Source organism: Canis aureus, chromosome 13 (genome assembly GCF_053574225.1).
Source record: "Canis aureus isolate CA01 chromosome 13, VMU_Caureus_v.1.0, whole genome shotgun sequence".
NCBI lineage: Eukaryota > Metazoa > Chordata > Mammalia > Carnivora > Canidae > Canis > Canis aureus.
This window is the reverse complement of record NC_135623.1, coordinates 46,428,868-46,442,520: the sequence shown is the minus strand read 5'-3', so window position 1 is coordinate 46,442,520 and position 13,653 is coordinate 46,428,868. Positions and strand designations below refer to the sequence as shown.

At 36.3% G+C, this 13,653-nt stretch overlaps 1 protein-coding gene across 10 annotated transcripts in view; it reads right to left on the bottom strand.

Annotated features, from left to right (window-relative positions):
- The window catches only part of ANO4 (anoctamin 4), a 405,675-nt gene that overhangs the window by 302,839 nt on the left and 89,183 nt on the right, over positions 1 to 13,653 (bottom strand). The gene's annotated exons all lie outside the window — the stretch shown is intronic.

Below are 13,653 nucleotides of genomic sequence, written 5' to 3'. Positions count from 1 at the left end.
ACACAGTATCTAAAGAGAAACCAAATGATCCCATAATTGCCCTCTCTGACTGGAGAATATACTGGGGAGAAGATGAGTGGGTAAATGTTAAATATATGTAAGCTTATCGAAAATACTACGAGGAACACAAATAAGGAAATGGTCTGAAGTTAGACTAGACAGCCTAGCCGGCCAAGACACAGACTGTGGACCCTACTCTGAATGTAAATGCTCAGCACCCCCTAGTGGCTGGTGCACATTTATAACAAAATTTTCTTTTACAAGAACACAATATTAAATCTCATTTCTAGAAATACGACTAAGATACAACCTACCTCTTTCTATCTGAAATCGTTTCAGGGAAATACTCACTCCCCTTAGCCCTATGGCACTAGAAATAGTTTCTCTAAGACATATATGTTAGAAGTGGTGGTAAATAATGAAAGCAGGATACATAGGATAAAGGGACTTCATGTAGGCTTTCTCCTTGGGAAACTGATCAGCTCTGGAACTTTTGCTAAAGTCCTTTCCATCTTAAATGGCTGGACTTCATACCTATCTTATCACACACAAAAACCAGAATCTAAACCATAAAGTAATCAATGCTAAGAACATTTTCTTTGTTATCTAAAACAATAATCTTACAGAATGGGACATGTCTAATTATATCAAGTATTGACATGTAATTTGCTTCCAAACCAATCATTTGTGAATTTGATTCATTCCGTTAATATTTATTGAACTACTATGTGCCAGGCATTCTTCCAGGCATAGCAGTAGACAAAGCAGAAAAAGAAATCCCTAGTTTCATTGACTTTACATCTTAGAGAGAAACAAACAATAATACATTTAATTAAAGTACATAGTTTCTTGGATTATAGACATTCTAAGGGGGAAAAAATCAAAGAAGGGGAGATATAAACTGTTATGGGGGAGGGGTTTCTTTTTTTTTGTTTTGTTTTTTTTTATACATTTAAATAAGAAAACCAGAGAGAAGTCCATGAAAAAGAGATTTTGAATAAAGACCTGAAGTAAGAAAGTGAGTCATGCATAAAATGATGGGAAAAGTACCCAGGCAGAAGGGAAACAGCAAGTATAAAGGTCTTTAGCAAGAACATAATTGGGTGGGCTCAGGATCATCAAAAGCACCTGGGTGGCTGAAATAAGGTATATTAGGAGGTGAAAAGTTGATCAGCGGAATACAGAAGAGTAAAGAGAGCCACAGCGTATAAGGGACATCATAGGGACTTTGGCTTTTATTCTGACTGAAGCAGGAAGCCATTATAGGGTTTCAGAAAAGAAGTGATATGATCTGACTTTAACATTTTGTAAAATTACTCTGGCTGCTGGATCGAGAAGACTTTGAAAGTGAAGATGAGGATGGGGCAGGGCATTAGCAAGGAAGACCAGGTGAAAATTCTTTAAAACTGAGAGAGAATGGTGGTTTACCCAAGGATGGACGCAGTGGTATGGTGAGAACTGGTCAGATTCTGAGTACATTTTGAAGGTAGATCTGATAGAGGTAGGATATGAAAGAGTGCAGGAAAGGATGATACCAAAGGTTTCAGCCTGAGTAACGCAGAACAAATATACCATTAATTGAGATGGGGAAGACTGCAGGAGAAATTAGTTTGGGGAAAATATTGGAAGCTCGGTTTAGCCATGTTAAGTTTGGAATCTATGAAATCCCATACTTGGAAACGGCAGTAACAAGAAATATTTAACAAGAAATATTTCCGAAAGATTTTCACGTTGCATTTACAAGCAAACACAGTGCAAGTTAAGGAAATAGGGCATTGCAGTTGGGAGAAGGAAAACATCCCTACGACTGCTCACGGGCAATGCTAGTTCAGCACCGTGGACAGTGCCCGGTATATCTGCAGGCACAAAAAGAAAAAAAAAAGACAGTTATTTGTCATAGTACATCCTGAGTTCGATGAGCAGAACTCAATGTTCAATGAGTGGAACATTAATGGATCATCCTGGTTTTCTGTAGCCATTTTATTAGTTGCATCCATCAAATCATATCTTACTGAACAAATGGTCTCTTCAGTGGCCAATCACCATTTTCCTTATCTTTCTTTTAACTGAATCTTCATATCTTCTGATATATTTTTCTTTAAACACACACTTCAGAAAAAAATCTGCTTATACATTTTCCAGAGTTGTCCTGTTCGGTCATTTTCCATGTTCCAGCTCAAATTTTCAGTCTCTATTACATTGCCTTTCACTTCTAAACGTAACACTTTTCCAACTAGTCTATGGCCATTTATATAAAATATCACATCAACCACAGTAGAGCATGGTGCAACTAAAATGTCCATCATTGGTGCTTGGCTGAGGTCTGGATCATTACATTTCTCTGCCTAATGGTTTCACTATTCCAAATTCCCAGTGATTGATTGATTGATTGATTGATACCCAAGTTGGTTAATGTTGGTAACAAGTTCTATGATAAAGTAATTTTGTGCAATTTAAGCTTTTTATTTAATAATATCTAACATGTTATAAACAACAACACATGGATACTGCAGGGAAACCTCTGAAAATGTCTAGTCAATAGGCTATAATCAAAAATCCAGAATTACATCAATCCCTTTTTAAAAAGCTGAAAACACGAACAGACACACTTTGGATCATTTACCAAAGCAGTGTTAGTTAAATTATGTGGGAATATGTTCATGTCCATACTTAAGGCTTTCAAATTTTCACACCAGGCTGGAAATTCGGTTATTAAAGTATAACCCCATATCTAACTTGGTCCTTCACAGGTGAGGCCTGGACAACATCCGAGTTCTACTTACTACAGTCTTTATCTCAGTCTTATTTATCCTAACATGTCCATTCTGTTCCTTAGATTTTGTATCCAGTTAATTATATGTGGCAGCATGGTGCTATTGTGGAAGCCCAATGGGTTTAAATTCCACATTAGCCTCTCTACCTACATATGATCTTGGCCTACATCATTGCATATATCTTAGCCTTAGTTTATACATCAAAAAATAAAAAAAAATATTACAGAGTAGTTAGAAGATTAAATGGAATTATTTACATAGAGAGTCTAGCATAGCCAGGCTCATAACAGGCCCTCAATAAATACTAGCCCTCCAGATAATCCAGTAATTCAGTATTTGTTTGTTTTCCCAAATGGCTATTAAGTAGATTGAAATGCTTTTTATTTGTAAACCAATAATAGCTACTACCTGATTCCTTAAATAAAAGATTTAAGATTCTATGTATGAAAATGTAGATAGTTGGGTCATATTCCTTCCTATGTCACTATTGATACCAGTGAAATTATTTTTAATTCAAGTAAAAGGATAATTCATGGTGAGAAACATGAGAAAGCTCACCATTTTATAACAAACAAATTCAATGTCATCAACTTTTCAGCAAAAATTTATAGACGATTTGCACAAAAATATTTTACTCCCATCTAGATATTAAGAATCTTTTTTTAAAATGGACAATTAAGCAAGTTAAAAAGTAAAACCACAATATTTGAATTTAATATTCATGATATACTTCCTTTGTTTCTGACTTCACTTAATGTGTCAATACTAATCTGTCATGGGAGTTTCTATGACAACTTAGTTTTCTGATCTGTGAAGCCATTTCCTCTGTGAAGTAAACATTCACTGTTTTTGTGTACTTCATTGATAAGATCTTTCCCACAGGCTACCAGTGTTGCTTTATGCATCACATACTCAAATGTTTTGGACAACTAATTCATTCCCATCTGTGACAACTTGGCATTATCCAGAGTTGTATTTCTGTAGAATACAAGACTCTTTCTAAATCAGTTAATATGGCATTGTACTCTGGGACCAGAAGTCATTTTGTGCCCATCTAAGAAAATGCATTCTCTAGAAAAATCTCTAAATCTACAGACAAATTTAAACTAAATAGAATGAGTGTTTAGCTGGAGGTTTTCTGTGATGCTGTCTTTTATGTCTTTTTAAATTCCTAATGGAATTTCTTAATCTTGGAAAGGAATTTCTTAAAAGTTTCATTCATTCAATAAGCATTTACTACTCTGCAATACAGAATCTTTTTTTAAAGTGAAGAATTTGAGAGTTGGAGGAGCAAGCGATATGACTAATGTACAGAAGAGCCAAGTCTAACACCAGATCTTCCTGCTCCTAATCTAGTGCTCTTTCAAAAGTGCATAGTCTCCTACACAGCTTAAAAAGCTCTCAATTGTGAAAAACAAGCTCAGAAATCCTTGGTTTGATTTTTATGTTGGCATTGCTTTTTCTATTGCTCATCTGCCCATTAACACCCCCCAAAATTCTCAATATGAAGAAGGCCTGTCATTTGATGGCACTCTTAATAAATAAGTTTTTTTAAAGATTTTATTTATTTATTCATGAGACACACAGAGAGAGAGAGAGAGTCAGAGACACAGGCAGAGGGAGAAGGAGGCTCCATGCAGGGAGCCCAATGTGGGACTCGATCCCAGGACTCCAGGATCACACCCTGGGCTGAAGGCAAGCACTAAACTGCTGAGCCACCCAGGGATCCCCTCATAAATAAGTTTTATAGCACTTTTATCCCTCTTGTCTAACTGGTTGGTTACTGTACCAAAAAATCCAATTATCTTTGCTATATATGTACTCTAACCTAGTACATGTTTATATAAACTTTAATTGCCTACCATTTCATCAAATCTACTCTGTGGTGTATAATAGCTCATTCTCCAAATAGATTTTGTTGCTACCTGCAGAGTCATCTTAAACTGTAAAACATAGTTTTATCAGATTTATAAAATACTAAGAGGTTGTACAGTTTGTAGTTCCATTCCATGTAGCTTCCATTCCAAGGGGGGAAAAAACCTAAGAACTTCATGGAGAAAAAAAGGAAATCTCTTGATTTATACAAATAAATTGGTTTTAAAAATTGTTAATATAAAACTGCTTTAAAATATCTGGTTCATGACTTAAGAAGGACATTATAAAGCCTTTAATTTCCCAGAATTCTATCCTACATGTGAAAGTAAAAGGTAGCGGTAATATATATCCCAACCGTCTGGCAAGCAACCACAAGAAATGAGGGAGAATGGGAAGTGTGGAAAAGAAGACATGGGTGTTTAAACAAAAAGGAGGGATCCCTGGGTGGTGCAGCAGTTTAGCGCATGCCTTTGGCCCAGGGCACGATCCTGGAGACCCGGGATCAAATCCCATGTCGGGCTCCCAGTGCATGGAGCCTGCTTCTCCCTCTGCCTATGTCTCTGCCTCTCTCTCTCTCTCTCTCTCTGTGTGTGTGTGTGACTATCATAAATAAATAAAAATTAAAAAAAATAAATAAACAAAAAGGAGTGTCACTCTACCTTTAAGTGATAGAACATATTTTATCAATTCTTTCTCATGATAATCTACTTATAGATGATTTCCTGAATTGGTATGGAATTTGAGCTGGCTTACCTTAGAATTTACCATGTGTATAAGTAAATTAATTTTTAAGTAGAAGACATAATTTGGCTGCCAATTTCCTATGAAGGCACAGTTTTAAAAAAAAGTATTTCTATGCCTTTAATAACCTGAATGTTTATATCATGTAGGAGGTCGGTGGCAAAGATGACACTGGACCCAGATATAACTGCAGCATAAAATTACTTCTGTGCATTATCCATAAATATAATTTAAAAAACACATACTTGAATGAAAAAGTTAAGGTTGGATTTTTTTTTCAAGTGGATTTGTTGTTTTAAAGCAAAAAAAAAAAAGCATCAAGAGAAGGAAAATATAGATCAAAGTATAATGTAGTAAATTGTAAGGTCTGAAAAGAAATAACAAATAGAAATTCAAGTTTTAGCCACAAAGGTAATATGGATAAGAACTGCAAGGGTAAGGGGTACACATCTACTACAATGGGTAATGGTTCCCATGGGAAGTTTAAGCTCTATTACCTACTCCTCTGCCCCTCTCTATCAAGTACTAAACTGATCAAGATTTAAGACTCTGTCTTTAAAAAGGTCCCCCACCCACCCAGTAGCTCGGATAATACCCAGCTGACACTCTCTTATCCATCCTCTTTGCTCATTTTTTGGACCCCCTTGGAAAAAAAAAATGTTTCCTTCTGTCTTGCTCTATGGATGTGTGTGCATAAGGTTAGGAGGGGGTGTTCATTCTCCCAGACTCTCTCACACACTTGCTGCCAGGTCCAGGGGCTGCTGTCTCACTTGAGAAGATGTGAGAAGGGGGACCGTCAAGTCTCAAAGCAGATGCTAACACTTGAACACTAGTAGGTGTGGACTTTTCGTTCAAATGGAAGTGGTTAGACCCAAGACTCGGGCTGGGAATTTGGAGGAAGAAGTGGAGAAGCACATCTGACTTGCTAACTGGTTCACAACAATCCAGCTTTGTGTGGGAGGTCTCCATGTGACAGCCCAGCTGCCTGTTTAGCACAGGGGTGAGCAGAAGACTCTGCTGGTAAGTCACTTCATTTGCTTTGTTTAGGTTTTGTTAAGCTGCTCAAAAGATCTGATCCTCAGTTTTTTTCTTTATTTTTGTACTCTCTATGGAATGCAATAGGAATCTATTTAGTGAGTGTGGGTCAGGGTGGGGATTATGGGCCCGAACACCAAAGAACCTTAGAACATTTTTCCATCAAGAAAAGCACTGGTCATGGATTGGAGTGTGGGACAAATAAACACTTACATTCAATGCTGATGACCATGTCAATGAAAAGAATATCTGGGGAGAAGCAGTTTGAGAATATCTATCAGAATTCAAAATATGTATAACTGTTGAGTGATAAATTCCATTTCTATATGTTAATACTACAGAAATGTTAGCCTATTTATTCTAAGAGTAGGTAGGACAATATTCACCAAGTCACTATATACAGCTCTGAAACACTAAAAAAGGCCTGTGTTTATCAATAGAGAAGACTCACCTAATTAATTGCACATTGTATGTATGATCTGGGAGTACCACACTGGGGTTAAAAAAAAGAATAAGGCTGTACATATGTACATGTACATAATCTGACATGTAACATGTTCCAAGATAAATTAACTGAAAAAAAGTTGAATATATACACAGATTCATTTTTTTAATTTCATATATTTGACTGACTCAATCTCTATTTCTATGATTATCTGAAAGCATACTGCTGAGGGTAGTTTAAGAGTAGCAGGGAGATAAATTGAGTCAGTTCATTTTTATTCTTCTACTGCATGTTGCTTTTTTAAAATATTTATTCATAAGAGACACAGAGAGAGAGACAGAGACATAGGCAGAAGGAGAAGCAAGCTCCCTGCAGGGAGTCTGATGTGGGACTCGATCCCAGGACCTTGGGATCATGACCTAATCCAAAGGCAGATGCTCAACTACTGAGCCACCCAGGCGTCCCTCCATATTGATTTTTAATTATAAAAATAAAACATTTTAAAGTACCATACTAGGTATACTGATTTAAAAACTGCTACCAAACAGCTTAGAGAAAGACAAAACCTTTTTCTGTTCCAGTCACTGATGCCTAGACTATCCCAAATAAAGCTCATTCTATATATCACATTTATTAGTTCTTAGAAATTGGTCTCTAAGCTTTGATTACCCATTTGATGGCATACTCAGGTACCATATGGCAGCTCACTAAATAGGACTACACTGGATAAACCATTTCTATAAATAAAACAACTGACAATTACCTTCAGGGCATCAACAGATAAATTTAGGAACCAGTCAGAAATACAGTAATGTCCCTTCAGTTCTGACAACTGTAAGCACTTCTATTCGAAAGTGTGCCAGCTATGGCATAGTGAGATTGTGCTAGGTAAATGAGCTCCAAGACTATTCAATAAAGTGCTGACCAACACAAAAGTAGGATATGAAAAAGGATGCCCAGCAAAGCACCATGCAGGTAAGTGGAACTTGCATCATTAATGAAGAAGTCAACCAGAAAAACCAGGGTCAGAATGTCCAAGCAGAAGGGAGAAGGATCCATTCCTTTATCATTTTCCCTTTCAGCACACACAAAAAGAAATTAAGACTACTCTGCATTGCAAACCAGGGATCAACTGGCCCTTGGGAGACACTATGGAGTTAAATCCAGAGGTGGAGGTAGTCCAGAATCTCTATTGCTAGTTTAAATTTTGCCTATACACCAGTTCCATTTTGAGGGGGCGAAAAGTAATTGACATAGCAGTAGAGAAAGAACTGTACAATATTACTGACAGCTCTAACACACTCAATTTCTTTTATCATGGGGAGTTAGAGATAAGCTTGCTGACATTTTTCTCAGTTTTGAGCCAAGTGTTTGATTTTCCTTGAGACAGTAATGCCACAAATGTATTTCAACACAGAATGAAAGAATTGTTCTATAATCATCCCCTATCATTGCTCTGTCAAATCTCATGCTACATAATAATCAGGGTAAAGAAAGGGGGCATTGGTTTTGAGAAACTGATCCTCTTGCTGGGGTGGAAAGAAAACCAGAAGAGACCCATCAGGTAGCTGTCTGAAAGTTTCTTTGGTAATAAAATGATGGAGTAAGATAGATTGAAGAATGAATGGGTTCCAGCAGTGTGGCAGGTTGAGGTCAGTTGGGAGGGCTTCTCTTCCACTCAACATCTACAAATGCTAAAATGTTGCTACACAATCACACAAGTTTTAAATGCCAAGTCAAGTAAGAAGGAAGAAGAGAGGTAGGCAAAGGGGACTAGAGGGAAAAAGAGACTCAAACACAGAGCAAAAAGCAGAAGCTATGTCAGGGGTGCCTAAAAACAGAAGAAATTTAGAGCCACCATATGCCAGACTTTAGAGATAGAAAGACAAATAAGACATGGGACCACCATCAAAGGAACTTGGCATGGGCTTCAACTGGGGTTCTATGCAGGACATGGACAAGTGACAAGACAAAAGGCAGAGACCCCCTCCAACTTCTCCTTCTATAGCTACCTCAAGCCTTTCATGCTTTCACCACAGTCTTTAAAAGGCCTTGTAGGCAACAAATAAAAAACTATCTTACGCTTGGAAAAAGGGTGCTTGGTACCTATGCTTTGCTTCTAAAACCTTTATATCATAAAAATATGGAGCAGATAGGCTATAATCATTAATCACCACCAAGAATTTCAAAGTACACATTTCCTCCAAAATAATTTAGAATTCTACTAGCATTGATTGATTCTTAACTATCCCATGCCATAAAATTCAATATACTAAAATATTTTATACCACTGATGAATCTTACTTTAAATCATAGGGATGCATATCCACCCCTAAAGCTATTTACTGAAATAGGTTTTCAAAGAAATTATAGTATTTACATTCGCCAACATTGAATACTTTTCTCCCCTTTTCTATAAATACTAGTAGTACCTATCCGACAGTTAGCATTGGAGAACTGTCACATTACTGAAAAAAATAAACATCTTCATCTATCCTGGGTTTTCTATGATCATAGTTAGCTTACATTTGAGAATACTGAATCAGAAAAAGTACAGAGCAGTAAAATTTGACATTTCTTCTCTACTTATGTTATTTAATCCATTCTAAATTATTGAAACACCATTCAATGATGTATCAGACAACTGAATTCTTTGTCATATTTATGCTATTCAGGTCATTTAAAACAGACAAACAAATATACAATCAGCCTAAGTTTGAGAATAAGAGATATTTAGGTTGAAAAAGTCCTTCCTAGGATAGGTGATCTAGCCTAGAATGTCTCAATCTTGGCACTATTGAGATTTGGGATGCATAATTCTTTGTTGTTGGTAGCTGTTCTGTGTGTTATGGATATGCTTAGCAGTAGCTCTGGTCTCTATGTACCAATAACATCCCCCCAATCATGATAATCAAAAATGTCTCCAGACATTGTCAAATGTCCCTTGTGGAACAAAATCATCTATAGTTGAGAACTACCAGCCTGCAAATTTGGAAATTGAATCACAGAGTTTCAGCCACTTACTCAAGGCCACAAAGCTAGAGTAAGGTATCACTGGGAATAGAGACAAATTATCTGAATCTTCGATTAATATTCTTTCAACAATGCCTCTCTGTTTCTCCCATTAGATATTATCATGTTAGGTACTTAATTCATTCATGGTCATTCATTGTTTACAATGATGAAGCTGATTAATAAATAATTTTTGAGGGCAGCCCAGGTGACTCAGCAGTTTAGCACCGCCTTCAGCCCAGGGCGTGATCCTGGAGTCCCGGAATCGAGTTCCGCGTCGGACCCCTGCATGGAGCCTGCTTCTCCCTCTGCCTGTGTCTCTGCCTCTCTCTCTCTCTCTCTCTCTCTCTCTCTCTCATGAATGAATAAATAAGTAAGTAAATAAATAAATAAATAAATAAATAAAATCTTTAAAATAAATAAATAATTTTTTACGACTTTAAAAAATCAGTTAACTATTTGCACTACATGAAAACTTCCCCCACCTTCAATTTTCTTTTTCCTTGAGGGCAATCTAAGATTTACAAAAAATTAGCCTGGGATGATTTAATATGCTCAACTTTAGATGAACATATATCTAAGCTTCTACCATTTGTATACCCACTACTGCAGCTCACCCAAATTTTTCAAAGCCTAACATGACAATACCAGCATGCAGCCAAGATACAAATCTATTATACCACCAGCAATTTTAAAATGCAAATTTTCACATTATTCCTTTTTTAGTCCTTTGCCAACTGTCTGCTCTCTACAGCCAATCTTTATAAGGGCTCATCATAAAATTCTAGACCTAAATAGTTGTTTCGAACTTTGCAAAACATGAGCTTCAGCACATTGCTCTTCCGTTATACACACACTGTCTAGTATGTTCACCTTGCTAAGTCCTGTGTATAAAAGTAAATGAGACAGAGTGCTTACCTTTGAAAGACATATAATCCCATGTACAATATGCACAATTTTAAAATAATTCTACAAAAGGTGCCACGGTATCAAAAATCAGGAGCAACGAGCCCAAACTAGGATGTTGGGAAAGGTTTCCTGAAGAAAGACACATATGAACTGAATTTTTAAAGACAATATATTAGAAAGCCAATCAAAAGTGGGAAGAGTATATCAATAAGGGAAATGGCAAAGGCAAAGGCCATGAAATAGTGGGAACTGCAATTTGTTATCTTTTAAACCATGAAAAGATAAGGTTAAGCAACTAAGGAGACCAGGATGCAAAGGTTTTCGAAAACAAATTACTCATGAATATGTTCCAAAGCAGACATATCCTCATTTAAAAACAGGATTAGTTTTTAACACACATGAATTAAATTTATATTAAGTATATTACAAAACCTATACATAATTAGAAAGTAAAAATTTTATTTTTGCCTGTGAAGCATAGTCCTACATTCCCAGTCTTAAGTTATGACAGTCTTCTGAATATTTTACAGAGAGATTGAACATTGTTGGTTAAATTGAGAGTAGATTGGTCAAGTTGGCAATGTCTAGAAATCATGACCTTGTGGATTGTGATGGGCATGATTGGCTTGTGGGAAACTGATAGGAAAATCTAGTCCTCCTGGAATACGATTCATTATCCACAAATGACCTTGTGGATTGTGATGGGCATGATTGGCTTGTGAGTTGGTGTTTCTATGAAAAACAGTCAAAAGAAATACCCGATAAAACTAAATCATATATAAAAATTGCTATAGAACAAGAAATTATAATAATTAGGAAAATCAGAAAACACTAAACAAATAGGTACTTAGATTATTTTCATAAGCGTCTAAGTCCTCATAAGTCATGGATGACAGGCATGGTTTATACAAAACAACATAGAACAGATTAACAAATTAACAGATTCTTACTTGAAGAAAAGCTCCTAGCCCCACACAAAAGATAAGCAAATTAGCCTAATTTGTATCTTCAATTAATATAAAATGTCAAAAATGCTTATATTAAGTTGTTTTAATTATTCTCATTTAAACAACTTTTTCCGTTGACCAAACAAAATTGGTCCTAAGTAATAAAGTAAAAGGGCTTCCAACTATTTCTGATATTAAGAAAATTCACTTCATCACAGTCATCAGGGAAAAGCAGATTAAAACAATTAGATATTAAAAAAAAAACAATTAGATACCAGTCACATGTATTAGAATTGTCAAAATCCAGAATATTGATTGGTGAGGATATGGAGCAACAAAACTATCATCCAGTGCTGATGGGAATGCAAAACAGTACAGCCACTTGGAAGACAGTTTAAGGATTTCTTATAAAACTAAAAATACTCTCACCACATGATCCAGTAATACTACTGTTTAGTATTTACTCCAAGGAGTTGAAATTTTATGTCCACATAAATATCTGTCCACAAATATCTATAGCAACTTCATTCATAATGGCCAACACTTAGAAGCAACTAAGACGTCCTTCAGTAGGTGAACAGATAAGTAAACTGTAACATATCTAGACAATGGAATTTTATTCTATGCTAAAAAGAAATGAGCTATCAAGCCATGAAAAGGCAGTGGGGGTTGGGAGAGGAGGACATTAAAAGTGTATATTACTCAATGAAAAAAAGCCAAGCTGAAAAAGCTACCTAACTAAGTAATTCCAACTACAGCATATTCTGGTAAAAGCAATACTACAGAGGCAGTAAAAAGATCAGTGGTTGCTAGAGTTTGGGTGGAGAAGGGATGAAGAGGCAGAAGGATTCCCATCACAAAGGATTTTTCGGGCCATGAAAATACTCTATCATATCATGAGGATAAATACTATCACACATTTGTCCAAACCTACAGAATGTACAACATCAAGAATGAACCATAATGTAAACTATGGACTTTGTGCAATTATGAGGGGTCCACATAGATTTATCAACTGTAACAAATGTACCTCTCTGATGAAGGATGTTGATCATAGGAGAGACAATGCAGGTGTGGGGTTAGTGGTCTGGGAAAATTATCTGTACTTTCTGCTCAATTTTGCTGTTAGCTGAAAACTGCCCTTAAAAATGTTAAGTCAAGGGATCCCTGGGTGGTGCAGCGGTTTGGCGCCTGCCTTTGGCCCAGGGCGCGATCCTGGAGACCCGGGATCGAATCCCATGTCGGGCTCCCGGTGCATGGAGCCTGCTTCTCCCTCTGCCTGTGTCTCTGCCTCTCTCTCTCTCTCTCTATCATAAATAAATAAAAATTTTAAAAAATGTTAAGTCAATAAAAAAAGAAAAGAAAAACAAAGTCTAGAGTATGAAAGTCAATGGCCAGTTTAGCAGATAAAAATATGGAACCCAACAACTGAACAACAGTGTTTCCTCCTGTCATTCATGGCTACAAAACTTATCCATCATGTTGGTAAGGAGACAGTGATTACATTATAGTAAAACCTGCTTTTCACATATATTATAATTTGTTAGATACATGGCTAAGTGAGGTGTTCAGTAAACCTGTTTCCAGATTCATTGCATTATTGCTCTGATTCTTCCTAAGTGTTTTGTTTTCAAAATCTCCAGCCATACTCAAACCAACCAAAAAGACCTATGCTTTGCCTAAACAGGTATTATAATCCTTGGTTCTATTGGGAACCAGTTAAATTACTCAGATACAACAATTGCTAATGGAAAATAAACTGTCTTCCAGTTTGGACCTTACCAAGCAGGCAAGTTCTACGAGTATACCCAAGTCAAAGAATCAAGTACTTTTGACCTTTTTAACTCATCCTTTGAAAATTCTCGATTGCATATACTTAAGGAACTATATAAATGCCCAGTCATGTCCATTAATT